Source organism: Canis lupus, chromosome 11 (genome assembly GCF_048164855.1).
Source record: "Canis lupus baileyi chromosome 11, mCanLup2.hap1, whole genome shotgun sequence".
Classification (NCBI taxonomy): Eukaryota; Metazoa; Chordata; class Mammalia; order Carnivora; family Canidae; genus Canis; species Canis lupus.
In genome coordinates this window covers 18,743,729-18,761,446 of record NC_132848.1, presented here as the reverse complement: position 1 = coordinate 18,761,446, position 17,718 = coordinate 18,743,729, and the positions used below count along the sequence as shown (strand labels likewise).

At 42.3% G+C, this 17,718-nt stretch overlaps 1 long non-coding RNA gene across 1 annotated transcript; it reads left to right on the top strand.

The window, feature by feature from the left end:
* Positions 1-1,814: 1,814 nt before the first annotated feature.
* On the top strand, positions 1,815-17,475 carry LOC140642575 (uncharacterized). The gene is made up of 5 exons (XR_012039015.1): positions 1,815-1,976; positions 5,986-7,496; positions 14,725-14,889; positions 15,374-15,481; positions 16,633-17,475. It is a non-coding gene; the product is annotated as an uncharacterized lncRNA (long non-coding RNA).
* The last annotated feature ends 243 nt before the right edge of the window (positions 17,476-17,718 follow it).

The following is a 17,718-nucleotide window of genomic DNA, read 5'->3' as shown; positions in this document are numbered from 1 at the left end:
CTTCATCTGAAGCCAGGCAACTCTGGGGGGCCCCAATGCACCCAGTGTCCCCTGCCAATGGATAGGCACCTTGCAGACCAACTTCTGTACCAGCAACCTGGTGGTGACTGCAACAGTGAAGTCCATGGTTTGGGGCTCAGGGGAAGCCCTCAAGGTCTCTGTCAGTCTTATTGGTGCTTACAAAACCAGAATACTGGACCTGTACTCTCCACTCACTGACACCCCCCTGAAGTTTTACATTCCCTACCAGCAATGCCTCCCCATGAAAAAGGAACCTGATGGGCAGCCCTGATGGTTCAGCGGTTTAGCACCACCACCTAGAGACCTAGGATTGAGCCTCACATCAGGCTTCCTGCATGGAGCCTGCTTTTCCCTCTCTTTTCCCTCTGCCTGTGTCTCTGCCTCTCTCTCTTTCTCTCTCTCTCATAAATAAATAAAATCTTAAAAAAAAGAGAGGAACCAGCTATCTGATGATGGGCCAATTGGAAGAGAACAGAGGTTCTATCCTTCCGCCAGAGGCCTTTGTGGTTCTCTACTGGTCCAACGAGAACCAGAGCTTCATCACCTGCAGCAAGAGGACGTGCCCCTCCTAGCCTATTGGGACTGCTGGGTCCCAGGCCTAAAACCGAGGCCAGCCTCCCAGGCCCAAGCCCTAGGGACTCCTTTCTTATCTAAATAAATGTTTCTTGACTGGAGAAAAAAAAGAAAAAAGAAGATGTCACAAGGGAGGGAAAAATAAGTAACTCTTTACTGCCTAAAGAAATGTAACCTAAAAAAAGGCAAACCAGGAAATAAATCCTTAACTACACAGAGCAAACTGTTACTGGAATGGAGGTGGGCAAGCAAATTGGTTAAATTGTTGATAGGTGTAAAGGAAGGCTCTAACACCTGCACCCCAATGTTTATAGCAGCAATGTACACAATAGCCAAACTGTGGAAGGAGTCTTGGTGTCCACTGACAGATGAATGGATAAAGAAGATGTAGTCTATATAGACAATGGAATATTACTCAGCCAGTAGAAAGGACAAATACCCACCATTTGCTTCAAAGTGGATGGAACTGGAGGGTATTATGCTGAGTGAAGTAAGTCACTTGGAGAAGGACAAACAATACATGGTTTCACTCATATGGGGAATATAAGAAATAGTGAAAGGGATCATAGGGAAAAGGAGAGAAATGAGTGAAAATATCAATGAGGGTGACAAAACATGAGAGACACCTAACTCTGGGAAATAAACAAGGGGTAGTGGAAAGGTAGGTGGGAAGGGGGTTGGGGTGACTGGGTGATGGGCACTGAGGGGAGCACTTGGCCGGATGAGCACTGGGTATTATGCTATATGTTGGCAAATAGAACTCCAATAAAAAATAAATAAATAAATAAATAAATAAATAAATAAGAAATAAATAAGAAAAAAATAAATAGGGACAGCTTAGTTGTCTCTAGTTTGGGTGATCCTAAATAAAACTGATTTTATTTGCAAAACAAACTTGAATACCTTGCAAAAAGACAGGCTTTATGGACTACCATCCTGAGTCAGTTTGGATTAGGCCCGTTAAAAAACATATTTTAGATGGATGGAAGATGGTAGAATAGAATTCCTCATGTCAGCTGGTCCCCTAAATTTAGCTACATAACTATCAAGCTATCCTAAACAGCAGTGAATTCAAGCTGAGATGTACGGAAGAATGCCTGACTCTACAAATCAAAAGATACACCCCTGTTGAGACAGCAAGTGATTGCTGTGCAGCTGCATTCACTTTGAAAGCACTATGATGTCACACATTGCCATAGTAACGAGAAATATACCTCTGCCTTTCTTCCCAACTGTCACTCTTTGAGCTGAGCAGTTCATAGTTGATATTGAGTGAGTTGTCAGCTCTCTACCTAGCGTCTTTGACAATGGACAACCTCAATTGTTGCTGCTGCAATGATGTTGCCAAGGCTGTGGTGCCAGATTTTGTCCACCGAAACTCAGTGAGTGACTCTCCACCCACTTCTATGATTCACCCTTCATAATGAGAAGGTTCATAAAAAATATTAATGCGGAAGAACAAATAAATATTGTCAAGGTGGCCTCAGGAAATTTGAAAGTGATTGGGTGGTGGAGAATATTGAGGATGACTTTACTGACGAGGAATCCTCACAGAGAGAGAAGGAGTACAGGAATGGCAAAGGAAGAGGGATATGCAGACCCTGAACTGAACAGGGAGCCTGACATGATCTTGGGATCATGATGCAAGCTGCAGTCAGACACATAACCTATTGAGCCAAGAAGGCCACTGCATCCCGATTCCTATGCTGCTTCACAGGGAAGATTATTTTGGTCACTGTGAAGACTCAGATCCTTAAATCAACATCCTTCTAGGGCACTTTGTTAGCATTTTGTTCTTCCCACTTGAATTCTGGCTTTCATGATGTGGCTACAGAAGTTACACCATGGCTGGTGGAACAGAACCAAAGATAGCACATTGTAGGCATTGATTTCCTACAGCCTCAGAAGCTGATTCTGTCTCATGCTGGGAGAAATCAGGTCTCCTGAGGTGTGTCCTTCATCTCCAATCAACTGTACTCTGCATAAATACTGTAAAAATTAGCCTGAAAGCCTCCTACCCATGAGGTCATGTGACCACAGACCTTGGCTCTTTAAGCATCTTGAGTGGTAATGTCCGAAGACAACACACATGGAACATTGTCTAATGTATGGAAGTGTTGAATCACTATGCCGTATAACTGGAACTAATACAACATTGTATGTTGACTACAAAAAAAATTCAGTAATAAACCATAGTAAAACCAGAAACCTATCCCAGAACCAGGCTATTTTTTATTGCGTATTTGGGATGCAAAACTCCATTGCTTCAAATACCAAAAGTAGTTTCAATGCCTCCCTGAAAAGTCTTAAGTGGAAGGAGAAATGATGAAAATAAAGGCCAGGTGGCATTAAGAGAACATCAAATTTGAAAATTAAATGTCAGTAAGCCTCTTAAATATTGGGACAAATAGCTAAGGTAGAATGGAGGAAGAAGAAGGATCTTTGTATTTTAATAAACTCTGATCCAAAATCTGCACCACCTCAGAGGGGCATTTTGATAAGTCATTTCTCTGCTCCTCAGTTACTTCTTCTGTAAAATGAGGAAAATTTGGGATTTTTTTTTTATTTTTTAAGATTTGTGTCAAAGATAAATAATACATAATATATATAAAGTGCCAGAATGTATAACTCTGGGAAAAATGTAAAGATTCAACAGAGAAATCCAAACAGAATTCAGATGGCATCAGACCATCCCCAGTGTCCCTGAGGACATTGTTCCCACTGTTACATGTGTTTTTATGCTGTTGACTAGGCTGCCATGGATTCATTAGTAACTTTTGAAACTTGGTCACCAAGGACTATTTTGTTATTCACTCAGATGTTCCCTGTGCACTGGTAACAAACTAAACATATAAAAGAAATGTTGCTGTTATAGAATTTGCAGGGAAGCCTGCCTCCCTGTCCAAGATCAGATATGCCTCTCTGACAAAACTAGAGAGAAACTTCCTTACCTCTGCATTTTTTTTCTTCTTTCAAGAAATCCAGTATCTGTGCCAGTTTAGACTTGGTGAGAGAAGCAGAGACAGTACCCAGGCTCCTTATATCAGTCATGGATGTCTAATGAAGGTCTGTCAAGTGTCAGGCTTGCCTGTGTGTGTGCATGTGCTTGTGTGGAGGGTGAGGTTGGAGGCTGTGATAAATAGAATATGAGAGTGGGAACAGAAGAACACATGCCAACTCCTGACCAACTAAATGCTGCTCAAGTTGCAGTTCCCTCAAGGGCCACTAATAAAGAACCATCAAAAAGTAATTGTCATGATATGTTTTTCCAAATTCTCCAAACATAGGCAGAGGGTGAGCACAGTTTTTAAAATCTGGAATTCAGTTCATTATAATTGATACTGCAGAAAAGTATTCAACAATCATTTCTTATAAGTCGTTATCCTAAAGGAACACGAAATTAGAATTTTCTGCCATGGTTATTTTATGAGTTCAGGAAGCTTTATTTGAGGGGTGGCAGAGGGAGAGGGAGACAGAGAGTCTTAGACGGGCTCCACACTGGGTATGGAGGGGGCTTAATCTCATGATCCTGAGATCATGACCCAAGCTGAAACCAAGAGTCGGAGGTTCAACCAGGTGAGCTGCCCAGGCACCTGAAATTGATGAACCTTAATAAAGAGATAAAAAATAAAAAGGCAATAGAAAGACACTGCCATCGAATAAGATCCACTAGGGTCACAGATGTCAAATAATATCAGTATTATAAATTACATTGCAGGGAACCTCCCCTTATTCTCTGTTATTTAGGTCCTTTTTACCACTTTTCCTTGGAGGAGGGAGAGATGGTGGTGGTGGCAACATTTACTCTTCTTGCATCTCTTCTTTCTAGTCCATAGGCATCCTCTGTCCCAAATGAAGACTGAGAGTTTTGTTCCAAACATACAGAAGGTCAAAGTGTCTCAAATATATTCACTAAAGAGGAGTCAATGAAGGAATAAACTGACTGTCACTCATCTAACTCCCGAAGTGACAGTGAGAACAGGTAGTTTTGCATAGGTAAGTCCTGGAGGCCTACCTGTGAACATTAAATGAAAACATTACTTACACAAAGGGGGTGGTAAATTTTATTATTTGATGAAATGGTTTCAAATTTTAATTGATCTGAATTCAAATTAAATAAATAAATAAATAAATAAATAAATAAATAAATAACTTTAGTCTCCCAGAAAAATTTTTCCAATATAACAGAGAGTGTGAGTATGATTGCTGGTAAAAGCCAAAATGAAGCAGTCTTATATCCAAAGGATCTGCCCCCATAGGCTTAAGTGCATTATCAAGAGTAGAATTTATTTAACAAGCTTCCTAAATTAAAAAACAGTGTCACTGAAGGTCAACACATTATATTAAGTATTTTAAACATTAAATTCATGATCAAATGCTAATATGACTGAGTTCATCAGTCTTTCCTAATATAGAAGAATTAATGTTTTGATAAGACAAGAGGAAATAATTTTAGATCCTAAGAACTTCATAGGAGAGGAAGAACTAGAGTTACAATACCAATAATCAGTACAAGGATTTAAACTCTCCTACAGTGGAAGGGAGAGGGGGAAGAAAATTAAGAATGCAGAAATAAACCTGACTCATCATTCAGTTTGGCCTATCAGTCTTCCCCTGGCAAGTACATGACAAGATACTATCTCTCCAGTGAGTCATTTCTCCCAGGAGGTAAGGGGGGAGGGCTTGTCTGTATTTCAAAATCATGTCTGTGAATGCTGAGCAATAAACCTGCTAATTCAACTTATGAGGACAGATGTCATGGCCAAAATTAGTAAAAATAAAAAAATAACTAGAGAAACTGGGTGAACATAAAAAAATTTAAATAGCTATTAATATAAATAGCTATCTAATAGCTAAGATCAATTACCAAGGAACAAGCATGGAATAGTTGTCATCTGAAATCCACAGCTACATTTTCACTGTTATCTTGTGTTACTATGTCACTGAGTATGCACCAAAATGAAATACTATCTTCTACAGGCAGCCAGAAAGCTCCTTGAGGGAGCTCAACCTGCAAATGATTGGAGCTCCACTCTCTCATATTATGTTCTTTAAATAACAGAGGCTTATTAGATATTTATTTTAATGAATAAATGTAGATTATTTACTTGAGCAATGCAAAAGTAACCTAACATAATTTTGATTCTCTATTCAGAAAACATATACTGGATACAACTAGGACAATTTTTTGAAACATAAAAAAAGTAGTTTTCACTCTCATGTACAAGTGTATAGGATTTCCCTACAAACACTGAGTTATGCCTAAAGTTGCTCATTAACAATCATTTACCCCCAATAAAACCCTAAGACATATTATTGGACAATATATCAAGTTATTGTTAACTATTGATATTCCCAGTGAGGTTGCACTTACCGATTTTTTTTTTACAGGATGGATACCTGGATACCTTCAAGCAGCTGCTTGAAACACAAACCTCAATGAGGCTAAGTTTTGACATGAAGGAGGGGAGGGAATTTCCTGAGCATCTATCTAAAGAGATTTCTGGGGGGAAGAAATGTACATTGGGTATAGGGAGGCTTAACACTCCTTGGAGGTGCAGAAATGGACAGTGACAAATGTCACTGAGAAAGGTAGGGTACTTTATACTATGGCTACAAAGATTGGCTCATATTGTGTCCATTTGTTTCTGGATGTTGTTTGGGCAAGTTACATATATCAAAACTCAGAGAACATAAGCTGTAGGGTTAGGGAGCTGATTTACTAGTGAGGAAAGTTGAATTGAAGCAGGCAAGAACACAAATTGTTCAAAGAGGTCACTAAGATAAACCCTAAGACAGATTCTGAAGGCTAAGTGCTGTGAAGAACACTGAGTTGGTCAGGCCAATCAGGCTGGCAAAGAGCAAATTGGACAGATCATCCCCTCTGGACTCCATCCAGGACCCAAAACATCACAACAGGACTTATATATAAAGTACAGATAAATTGGGTTTATATTTAAGTTCCAGAAAAAAAATTTCATTATACCACTTCAGGAAACCCCTGCCTAAGCAGTCCCAGCCTGGCTTAAAAATACTTTCATTTGCCTAAACATGGGGTGAAAAACAAAACTACATCTTTTTATTTTAAAGTTTTTATCTCCCTATTTAGAAATAATTCAAAGTACAGAGAGCAGAACTAACTATAAATGAATTCTCTAGTGTTAAAATTCTGCATATGACAAAATATGATCAATATACTAAATATCTGTCCAAATCCATAGAATGTACAACATGAGTGAACCATAATGTAAATTATGTACTTTGACGTGTCCATATAAGTTCATCATTTGTAACAAAGGAACCACTCTGGTGGGGGGTGTTAGTAACAGGAGAGGTTATGCCTTTGTAAAGAAATATTTCTCTACCTTCCCCTCAATTTTGCTGTGATGCTAAGATTGCTCCAAAAAATGTTTTAATTTTAAAACACAAAAAAATACAAAATAACAGATCCTTCTTGGTTTTGAAAATGGAGCATTTCAGTATGGTGTGAAAAAAACTAAAGAAAATAAGGATGGGGGGCTGAAAACTGACATAACTGCCTCCAGGATAAAGACAAAATCTGTACAAAACGAAATATTGCTGAGAAACTGCAAATCAGACATAAGATTTATGTTTTGTTTTCTGTTTATTTGACATCTTTGGAAATATGCTTTCTAGTTAAAAGCACAAGATCCATACTAAACCTTTCCCATAGAATTCTCTGTGTTAACAAATTAAATTAACTAAAAGAAGACAGTGGAGGAAGGGCAAGATGGCGGAAGAGTAGGGTCCCCAAATCACCTGTCCCCACCAAATTCCCTAGATAACCTTCAAATCCTCCTGAAAATCTACGAATTCGGCCTGAGATTTAAAGAGAGAACAGCTGGAACACTACCGTGAGAAGATTTCACGCTTCTATCAAGGTAGGAAGACGGGGAAAAAAGAAATAAAAAAACAAAAGGCATCCAAGGGGGAGGGGCCCCACAAGGAGCCGGGCTGAGGACGGGGCGAGTGCCCCCAGGACAGGAAAGCACCATCCGGGAGAAGCAGGAGCTTCACCAATCTTCCCGGGTGGAAAGGCGATGGCAGGGAGTTAGAGCAGGACCCCAGGAGGGGGGGGATGCCCTCAGGCTCCCTGGGACACTAACAGACACCTGTGCCTCGGGGAGAGTGCATGGAGCTCCCGAAAGGGATGCAGAGACCACGGCTGGACCCTGGAGCAACTGGGGGGCTGGGGTGGCACCACCGCAGAGGGGGCTGTGCCACCCCAGGAGCACGAATCCAAGAGCACAGGCCCAGGAGCATAGGGCAACGGGACACAGCCCAGGATCCGGCCTCCCCCTGGGACAGGCTGAGGCCGTGAGGGCCCAGGACAGCAAGGACACTCCTGCCCAAGCTGAGCAGATCAGCGGCCCTGCCCCCAGAGCCTCCAGGCCCTGCAGACGGAGAGCTCCGTTGTTACTGCGGGAGCTGAATCCACAGCTCCAGAGCTGGCCGCCGCCACTGGGGTTGTTCCTCCTGGGGCCTCACAGGGTATACAACCCCAGCTGAGCCCTGCACCAGGCAGGGGCACAGCAGCTCCCGCAAATGCTAACACCTGAAAATTAGCACAACAGGCGCCTCCCACAGAAGACCAGCTAGACGGACAAGATCCAGGGGAAGTCAGAGACTTAAAGTATACAGAATCAGAAGATACTCCCCTGTGGTTTTTTTTTTTTTTTGCTTTTTGATTTCTGTTTGCTACCCCACCCCCTTTTTTCCCTTTCTTTTTCTTTCTCTTTTTCTTCTTTCTTTTTTTCTTTCTTCTTCCTTTCTTCTACTTTTTTCTTTTTTTCTGTTTCTTTCCTTCTTTCTCTTCTTTTTTTTTTTTAAAGATTTTATTTATTTATTCATGATAGTCACACAGAGAGAGAGAGACAGAGAGGCAGAGACACAGGCAGAGGGAGAAGCAGGCTCCATGCAGGGAGCCCGACGTGGGATTCGATCCCGGGTCTCCAGGATCGTGCCCTGGGCCAAAGGCAGGCGCCAAACCGCTGCGCCACCCAGGGATCCCCCTTCTTTCTCTTCTTTATCTCCTTTTCCCAACAACTTGTTTTTCACCACTCTGCACTGAGCAAAATGACTAGAAGGAAAACCTCACCTCAAAAGAAAGAAGCAGAAACAGTCCTCTTTCTCTAGGGTTACAAAATATGGATTACAATTCCATGTGAAGGCCACTTCAGAAGCACTATTATAAAGCTACTGGTGGCTCTAGAAAAAAGCATAAAGGACTCAAGAGACTTAATGACTGCAGAATTTAGATCCAATCAGGCAGAAATTAAAAATCAATTGAATGACATGCAATCCAAACTAGAAGTCCTAATGACGAGGGTTAACGAGGTGGAAGAACGAGTGAGTGACATAGAAGACAAGTTGATGGCAAAGAGGGAACCCGAGGAAAAAAGAGACAAACAATTAAAAGACCATGAAGATAGATTAAGGGAAATAAACGACAGCCTGAGGAAGAAAAACCTACGTTTAATTGATGTTCCCGAGGGCGCCGAAAGGGACAGAGGGCCAGAATATGTATTTGAACAAATTATAGCTGAAAACTATCCTAATCTGGGAAGGGAAACAGGCCTTCAGATCCAGGAAATAGAGAGATCCCCCCTAAAATCAATAAAAAATATTCAACTCCTCATCATTTAATAGTGAAGCTTGCAAATTCCAAAGATAAAGAGAAGATCCTTAAAACAGCAAGAGACAAGAAATCCCTGACTTTTATCAGGTGGAGTATTACAGCAGATCTCTCCACAGAGACCTGGCAGGCCAGAAAGGGGTGGCAGGATATATTCAGGGTCCTCAATGAGAAGAACATGCAACCAAGAATACTTTATCCAGCATGGCTCTCATTCAAAATGGAAGGAAAGATAAAGAGCTTCCAAGACAGGCAGGAACTGAAAGAATATGTGACCTCCAAACCAGGTCTGCAAGAAATTTTAAGGGGGAATCTTAAAATTGCCCTTTAAGAAGAAGTCCAGTAGAACAATCCACAAAAAAAAAGGACTGAATAGATATCATGGTGACACTAAACTCATATCTTTCAATAGTAACTCTGAAGGTGAATGGGCTTAATGACCCCATCAAAAGTCGCAGGGTGTCAGACTGGATAAAAAACCAGGACTCAAATATTTGCTGTCTACAAGAGACTCATTTTAGACAGAAGGACACCAACAGCCTGAAAATAAAAGGTTTTGGAGAACCATTTACCATTCAAATGGTCCTCAAAAGAAAGCAGGGGTAGCCATCCTTATATCAGATCAACTAAAATTTACCCCGAAGACTGTAGTGAGAATGAAGAGGGACACTACATCGTACTTAAAGGATCTATCCAACAAGAGGACTTAACAATCCTCAATATATATGCCCCGACTGTGGGAGCTGCTAAATATATCAATTAATTAATAACCAAAGTAAAGACATACTTAGATAATAATAGACGTATACTTGGTGACTTCAATCTAGCTCTATCTATCCTCGATAGGTTCTAAACACAAAATCTCCAAAGAAACGAGACTTCAAATTATACACTGGACCAGATGGATTTCACAGATATCTATAGAATTTTACAACCAAACTCATCTGAATACACATTCTTCTCAAGTGCACATGGAACTTTCTTCATAATAGACCACATACTGGGTCACAAATTGGATCTCAACGGATACCAAAATATTGGGATCATCCCCTGCATAATCGCAGACTATAATACCTTGAAATAAGAACTAAATGACAACAAGAAGTATGGAAGGACCTCAAACACGTGGAGGTTAAGAACCATCCTGCTAAAAGATGAAAGGGTCAACCAGGAAACTAAGAATGAATTTAAAAGATTTATGGAAACTAAAGAGAATGAAGATACAACCATTCAAAATCTTTGGGATGCAGCAAAAGCAGTCCTAAGGGGGAAATACATCGCAATACAAGCATCCATTCAAAAACTGGAAAGAACTCAAATACAAAAGCTAACCTTACACATAAAGGAGCTAGAGAAAAAACAACAGATAGATCCTACACCCAGCAGAAGAAGAGATATAATTAAGATTCGAGCAGAACTCAACGAATTCGAGACCAGAAGAAATGTGGAACAGATCAACAAAACCAGGAGCTGGTTCTTTGAAAGCATTAATAAGATACATAAATCATTAGCCAGGCTTATTAACAAGAAGATAGAGAAGACTCAAAATAATAAAATTATGAATGAGAAAGGAGAGATCACTACCAACACCAAGGGAATACAAACGATTTTCAAAACATTTTATGAACAGCTATACGCCAATAATTTCGGCAATCTAGAAGAAATGGACACATTCCTGGAAAGCCACAAATTACCAAAACTGGAACAGGAAGAAATGGAAAACCTGAACAGGCCAATAACCAGGGAGGAAATTGAAGCAGTCATCAAAAACCTCCCAAGACACAAGAGTCCAGGGCCAGATGGCTTCCCAGGGGAATTCTATCAAATGTTTAAAGAGGAAACCATACCTATTCTACTAAAGCTGCTTGGAAAGATAGAAAGTGATGGAGTACTTCCAAATTCGTTCTATGAGGCCAGCATCACATTAATTCCAGAACCAGACAAAGACCCCACCAAAAAGGAGAATTACAGACCAATATCCCTGATGAACATGGATGCAAAAATTCTCAACCAGATACTAGCCAATAGGATCCAACAGTACATTAAGAAAATTGTTCACCATGAACAAGCAGGATTTATCCCCGGGACACAAGGCTGCTCAAACATTGGTAAAATAATCAATGTGATTCATCATATCAGCAAGAGAAAAACCAAATGCTGAGAAAGCATTTGACAAAATACAGCATCCATTCCTGATCAAAACTCTTCAGAGCGTAGGGATAGAGGGAACATTCCTCATCATCGTAAAAGCCATCGACGAAAACCTTACAGAAAATATTCTCAACGGGGAAGCACAGGGAGCCTTTCCCTAAGATCAGGAACAAGACGGGGGATGTCCACTCTCACCCCTGCTATTCAACATAGTATTGGAAGTCCTAGGCTCAGTAATCAGACAACAAAAAGACATTAAGGGCACTCAAATTTGCAAAGAAGAAGTCAAACTCCCCCTCTTCTCTGATGACATGATACTCTACATAGAAAACTCAAAAGCCTCCACCACAAGATTGCTAGAACTCATACAGCAATTTGGTAGCATGGCATGATACAAAATCAATGCCCACAAATCAGTGGCATTTCTATACACTAACAATGAGACTGAAGAAAGAGAAATTAAGGAGTCAATCCCATTTACAATTGCACCCAAAAGCATAAGATACCTAGGAATAAACCTAACCAAAGAGGTAAAGGATCTGTACCCTAAAAACTATAGAACACTTCTGAAAGAAATTGAGGAAGACACAAAGAGATGGAAAAATATTCCATGCTCATGGTTTGGCAGAATTAATATTGTGAAAATGTCAATGTTACCAGGGCAATTTACACGTTTAATGCAATACCTATCAAAATACCATGGACTTTCTTCAGAGAGTTAGAACAGATTATTTTAAGATTTGTGTGGAATCAGAAAAGACCCCGAATAGCCAGAGGAATTTTAAACAAGAAAACCATAACTGGGGGCATCACAATGCCAGATTTCAGGTTGTAATACAAAGCTGTGGTCATCAAGACAGTGTGGTACTGGCACAAAAACAGACACATAGACAAATGGAAAAGAATAGAGAACCCAGAAGTGGAACCCTGAACTTTGTGGTCAACTAATATTTGATAATGGATGAAAGAATATCCATCAGAAGTAAGGCAGTCTCTTCAATAAATGGTGCTCGGAAAATTGGACATCCACATGCAGAAGAATGAAACTAGACCACTCTCTTTCACCATACACAAAGATAAAATCAAAATGGAGGAAAGATCTAAATGTGAGACAAGATTCCATCAAAATCCTAGAGGAGAACACAGGCAACACCCTTTTGACCTTGGCCACAGTAACTTCTTGCAAGATACATCCATGAAGCAAAAGAAACAAAAGAAAAATGAACTATTGAGACTTCATCAAGATAAGAAGCTTTTGCACAGCAAAGGATACTGTCAACAAAACTAAAAGACAACCTGCAGAATGGGAGAAGATATTGCAAATGACGTATCAGATAAAGGGCTAGTGTCCAAGATCTATAAAGAACTTATTAAACTCAACACCAAAGAAACAAACAATGCAATCATGAAATGGGCAAAAGACATGAAGAGAAATCTCACAGAGGTAGACATCGACATGGCCAACATGCACTTGAGAAAATGCTTTGCATCACTTGCCATCAGGGAAATACAAATCAAAACTACAATGAGATACCACCTCACACCAGTGAGAATGGGGAAAATTAACATGTCAGGAAACCACAAATGTTGGAGAGGATGCAGAGAAAAGGGAACCCTCTTACACTGTTGGTGGGAATGTGAACTGGTGCAGCCACTCTGGAAAACTGTGTGGAGGTTCCTCAAAGAGTTAAAAATAGACATGCCCTATGACCCAGCAATTGCACTATTGGGGATTTAACCCAAAGATACAGATGCAATCAAACACTGGGCCACATGCACCCTGATGTTTCTAGCAGCAATGTCCACAATAGCCAAACTGTGGAAGGAGCCTCGGTGTCCATCAAAAGATGAATGGATAAAGAAGATGTGGTTTATGTATACAATGGAATATTACTCAGCCTTTAGAAACAACAAATACGGGACCCCTGGGTGGCGCAACGGTTTGGCGACTGCCTTTGGCCCAGGGCCCGATCCTGGAGACCTGGGATCAAATCCCACGTCAGGCTCCCGGTGCATGGAGCCTGCTTTTCCCTATGTCTGTGTCTCTGCCTCTCTCTCTCTCTCTCTCGTTGTGTGATTACCATAAATAAATAAAAATAAAAAAAAAAGAAATGACAAATACCCACCATTTGTTTCAAAGTGGATGGATCTGGGGATCCCTGGGTGGCGCAGTGGTTTGGCGCCTGCCTTTGGCCCAGGGCGCGATCCTGGAGACCCGGGATCGAGTCCCACGTCGGGCTCCCGGTGCATGGAGCCTGCTTCTCCCTCTGTCTGTGTCTCTGCCTCTCTCTCTCTCTGTGACTATCATAAATAAATAAAAATTAAAAAAAAAACAAAGTGGATGGATCTGGAAGGTATTATGCTGAGTGAAGTAAGTCAATCAGAGAAGGATAAACATTGTTCTCATTCATTTGGGGAATACAAATAATAGTGAAAGGGAATATAAGGGATGGGAGAAGAAATGTGTGGGAAATATAAAGGGTGACAGAACATAAAGACTCCTAAATCTGGGAAACAAACTAGGGGCGATGGAAGGGGAGGAAGGCGGGGGGTGGGGGACACTGAGGGAGGCACTTGACACGATGAGCACTGGGTGTTATTCTGTATGTTGGTAAAATGAACACCAATAAAAAATTAATGTATTATGAAAAAAAATCAGGGCACAATCAGACGGTTTCACAACAGAAGATGACCATGGCTGCATCTTGTATCATTCCCACCCCATCTTGCTGGCCCCATTGAAATGAGGCCGGAGGTAAAGTGACTATTGTGATATTACGTTGCTGGTACCCAGGCCACTTTCAAGTTGTACCCCATGCCACATCTCACCCCTTCATGTCAATGCACCATCCTTAAAATTGCACCTCAGTTACACAGGGCACCAGCTCACGTGTATTACAAATATCATCCATAGACCCCTGATGATGTCCCTAAGAAAGAGATTCTGCCTCTTCTATCACCGTGCAGGGTGGGAACCTGGGGACTATGTGAGAGACACGGTGGGTCAGATAGGTCACAGATCTGGGAAATCAAACACAGAAAGAGAGGTATGAAATCAGCTCCATCTCCAGAAAAGTAGGACCTTCCTTGCATTTTCAGAGAGTTGTGGCTATGGCATTTTTGGCTCCTGATGTACAGTTAAGGAGATGGCATGAGGTTAGCAGTCATCTGCCAAGAAGGGGCTCTGGATAGGTCTGACTGAAGGGAGGGGCCCAAGGGCTGGGATCTTGATAAAGTGACGTCAGTTATTCGGGGACAAGCGTGTAATGGATTTAGAACTCTGGTAAACAGGAAGCTGCATTGAACAATGTCCCTCTTTCCAGATCACTTAACTGGAACCGGTCAAGAGAACAAGATGTTCTGTTGTTGCCCTACATTCAGTGGCTCTGGGCTTCAGGGAGACCAGACAGAGAGATGTTCATGTGGCTATGGACATCAGCTCAGACTCTTCGCCGAAGCTTCTGGTTATGTGCGTGAGACCTCAACAGGTACCGCAAGGCACCTGGGGGAAGCCACTGGCTAGCAGGCCACACTGTAATCTCAGCTGAGGGGGTTCGCACCTCTTTCACCCTCATTGGGTGTGTGTCCGTTTGTGTATGTGTAAGAGGGTGTGTTAGTGTGAGTCTGTGTGTATGTGTGTGTGTGTGTAGAGGGGACAGAGGAGAAGAACATGCCCTTCCTTGGCAGAACCAGCTGCCACGGTTTGGAAGCCTGACACATCTTTGATGTTCAGACGCCAGGTCATAGCAGGCAAGATGAGAAGTTGAGTGCTGAGGACCAAGCTCAACTTCAAGTAAGTCATAAGTGCAAGAGTCTCTTTCATCTGGCTTCTCCTTGCCCGATTTCCCTTCAGCTGCCCCTGTGATGTGAAGTGGAGAACATGATTTCTAAACGGGATATCCCCTTGTTGTGTTCTGGAGGGAGTAACCTAATGTCTCTTGGCCGTGTACATACGGGGCATTGTATTTGCAGAGCTGCACCCAGGAAATCTTGGAGGAGATGTTCTGTGGCTTCAACACTTCTAACTCCCTAGACAATGATCGGGTGCACCAGGCAAACAAGGAGCAGTGCTGTTCCGAGGTGAGAATGGGAAGAGGGTTCTCCACACACAAATGGCCCCCACACAAACATGGAGAGAAACCTGGGGCCCTGCCGTAGTTTTTCCACATGAGTGCCACACAGGCCTAAACACAAAGAGTCCTGAACCTCCAATCCTAACCTCTGGCTATGTCTGAGGTGATAAGACACTGTTTCCCTAGGTTAGAATGGTGCAGAATAGATTTCATGCTTTTGAGGAGTGGGGGTGGTTAGTTTTTTTCACTCAGAGCAATGAGTGTCTTTGCGTTTCACTACCATTTTCCTTAATTCACCCACGCGCCTCAGGTATCCTGTGTAGAACGCAGCTGCACTGTCATTGCTCGACGTCTGCAGGCAAGATCACAAAAGATCACACGAAAGAGGGTGATTTAAGACAAAAGGAAGGGTGGGATGAAGCGATTCTCTAGGTTTATCTCTAAGGTGTCATTTGCCAGAACACATCAGATCATTGTAGGCCCAACAGATCATGAGCTGTGTCCTTAGAGGTCCTCGTAGTACTCAATCAATGGGACCGTCTGCCACAGTGATTCAGCGATTCAAGGCCCTTGGCACTTGACATGATGCCATTCTCTCGCCATGTCTGCCGTGCTGCAAGGAGCAATGAGTGTGTCCCCACAGACTGTTTAAATAGCTTGATCTGCCATAACCTGGAATCCAGTTTGGGTGGAAGCCCTCTGATGCCTCTTGACCCAGATAGCTGGCTCCATCTTTTTTGTAGAGATTCACACAGATCTTGATGAGTTGCTCCAAGGGTTCAATTACTCCATCTCCCCCCGAGAAGCACAGGTGCATCAGACCACCGACTACAAGCATGGCCGGTCAGGGCTGTGAACAATCCCATTCATGGTGGAAGGACCCAAAGATGATCAGGGCAAGCCAAGAGCCCAGAGTAGAAAAAAAATGGCACCCCTGGGGCCTGCCAAAGAAGGTGCTCTCCCCTGATCCTTCCTCCCTAGGTCAGGAACAGACCAAGGGACATCAGCTTAGGGGAAATGCCACGCAGCCCACGATTTGGTCTCTTCTCAGGTCCCATCTGTGGGATCTTGAGCAGTGTTTGAGGTGCTAACCCTCTGTGTTCTATCTGCATTGGGATGTTTACGGATGACTCCATGGCATACTGGTCTTCCTAACAGGTCTGAGTTGAGAGAAATGCGGGTGTTGCTCAACTACTTGAATGTATTGAAGTTGCCAATGCTGTGCCCTGCGTCCCAACCAACCAATGGTATTTTGAAGCCTAGATCCTTTTTCTGTGTGGGCCCTGAAGTCCTTTGTCCTCCAAAACTTCCTGAGGGGATGGGTATCTCTGGGCTGAGCGCCAGACCCTGTTCTTCCCAGTGGCCCGTGGTTTGAATGCTGACCACAGCGCCCCTCCTTGTGTCTCTGGTGTGGAAAGGAAACATCCACCCTGACCCTGGGTGAGGCCTGGACCATGCGTATGCTCCGAGAAGGCAGAATAGATACTTTGTTATTTTTTAACAACTTTATTTTTTATTGGTGTTCAATTTACGAACATACAGATTAACACCCAGTGCTCATCCCGTCAAGTGCCCGCCTCAGTGTCGTCACCCATTCACCCCCACCCCACGCCCTCCTCCCCTTCCACCTATGCTAGTTCGTTTCCCAGAGTTAGGAGCCTTTATGTTCTATCTCCCTTTCTGATATTTCCCACACATTTCCTCTCCCTTAACTTATATTCCCTTTCACTATTATTTATACTCCCCAAATGAATGAGTACCTATAATGTTTGTTCTTCTTCAATTGACTTACCAAACTCAGCATAATACCCTCCAGTTCCACCCACATTGAAGCAAATGGTGGGTAATTGTCATTTCTAATGGCTGAGTAATATTCCATTGTATACATAAACCACATCTTCTTTATCAATTCATCTTTCTATGGACACCGAGGCTTCTTACACAGTTTGGCTATTGTGGCCATTGTTGATATAAACATCGGGGTGCAGATGTCCCAGCGTTTCATTGCATCTGTATCTATGGGGTAAATGCCCAACAGTGCAATTGCTGGGTCATAGGGTATATCTATTTTTAACTCTTTGAGGAACCTCGACACAGTATTCCAGAGTGGCTGCACCAGTTCACATTCCCACCAACAGTGTAAGAGGGTTCCCTTTTCTCTGCATCTTCTCCAACATTTGTGGTTTCGTGCCTTGTTAATTTTCCCCATTCTCACTGGTGGGAGGTGGTATCACATTGTGGTTT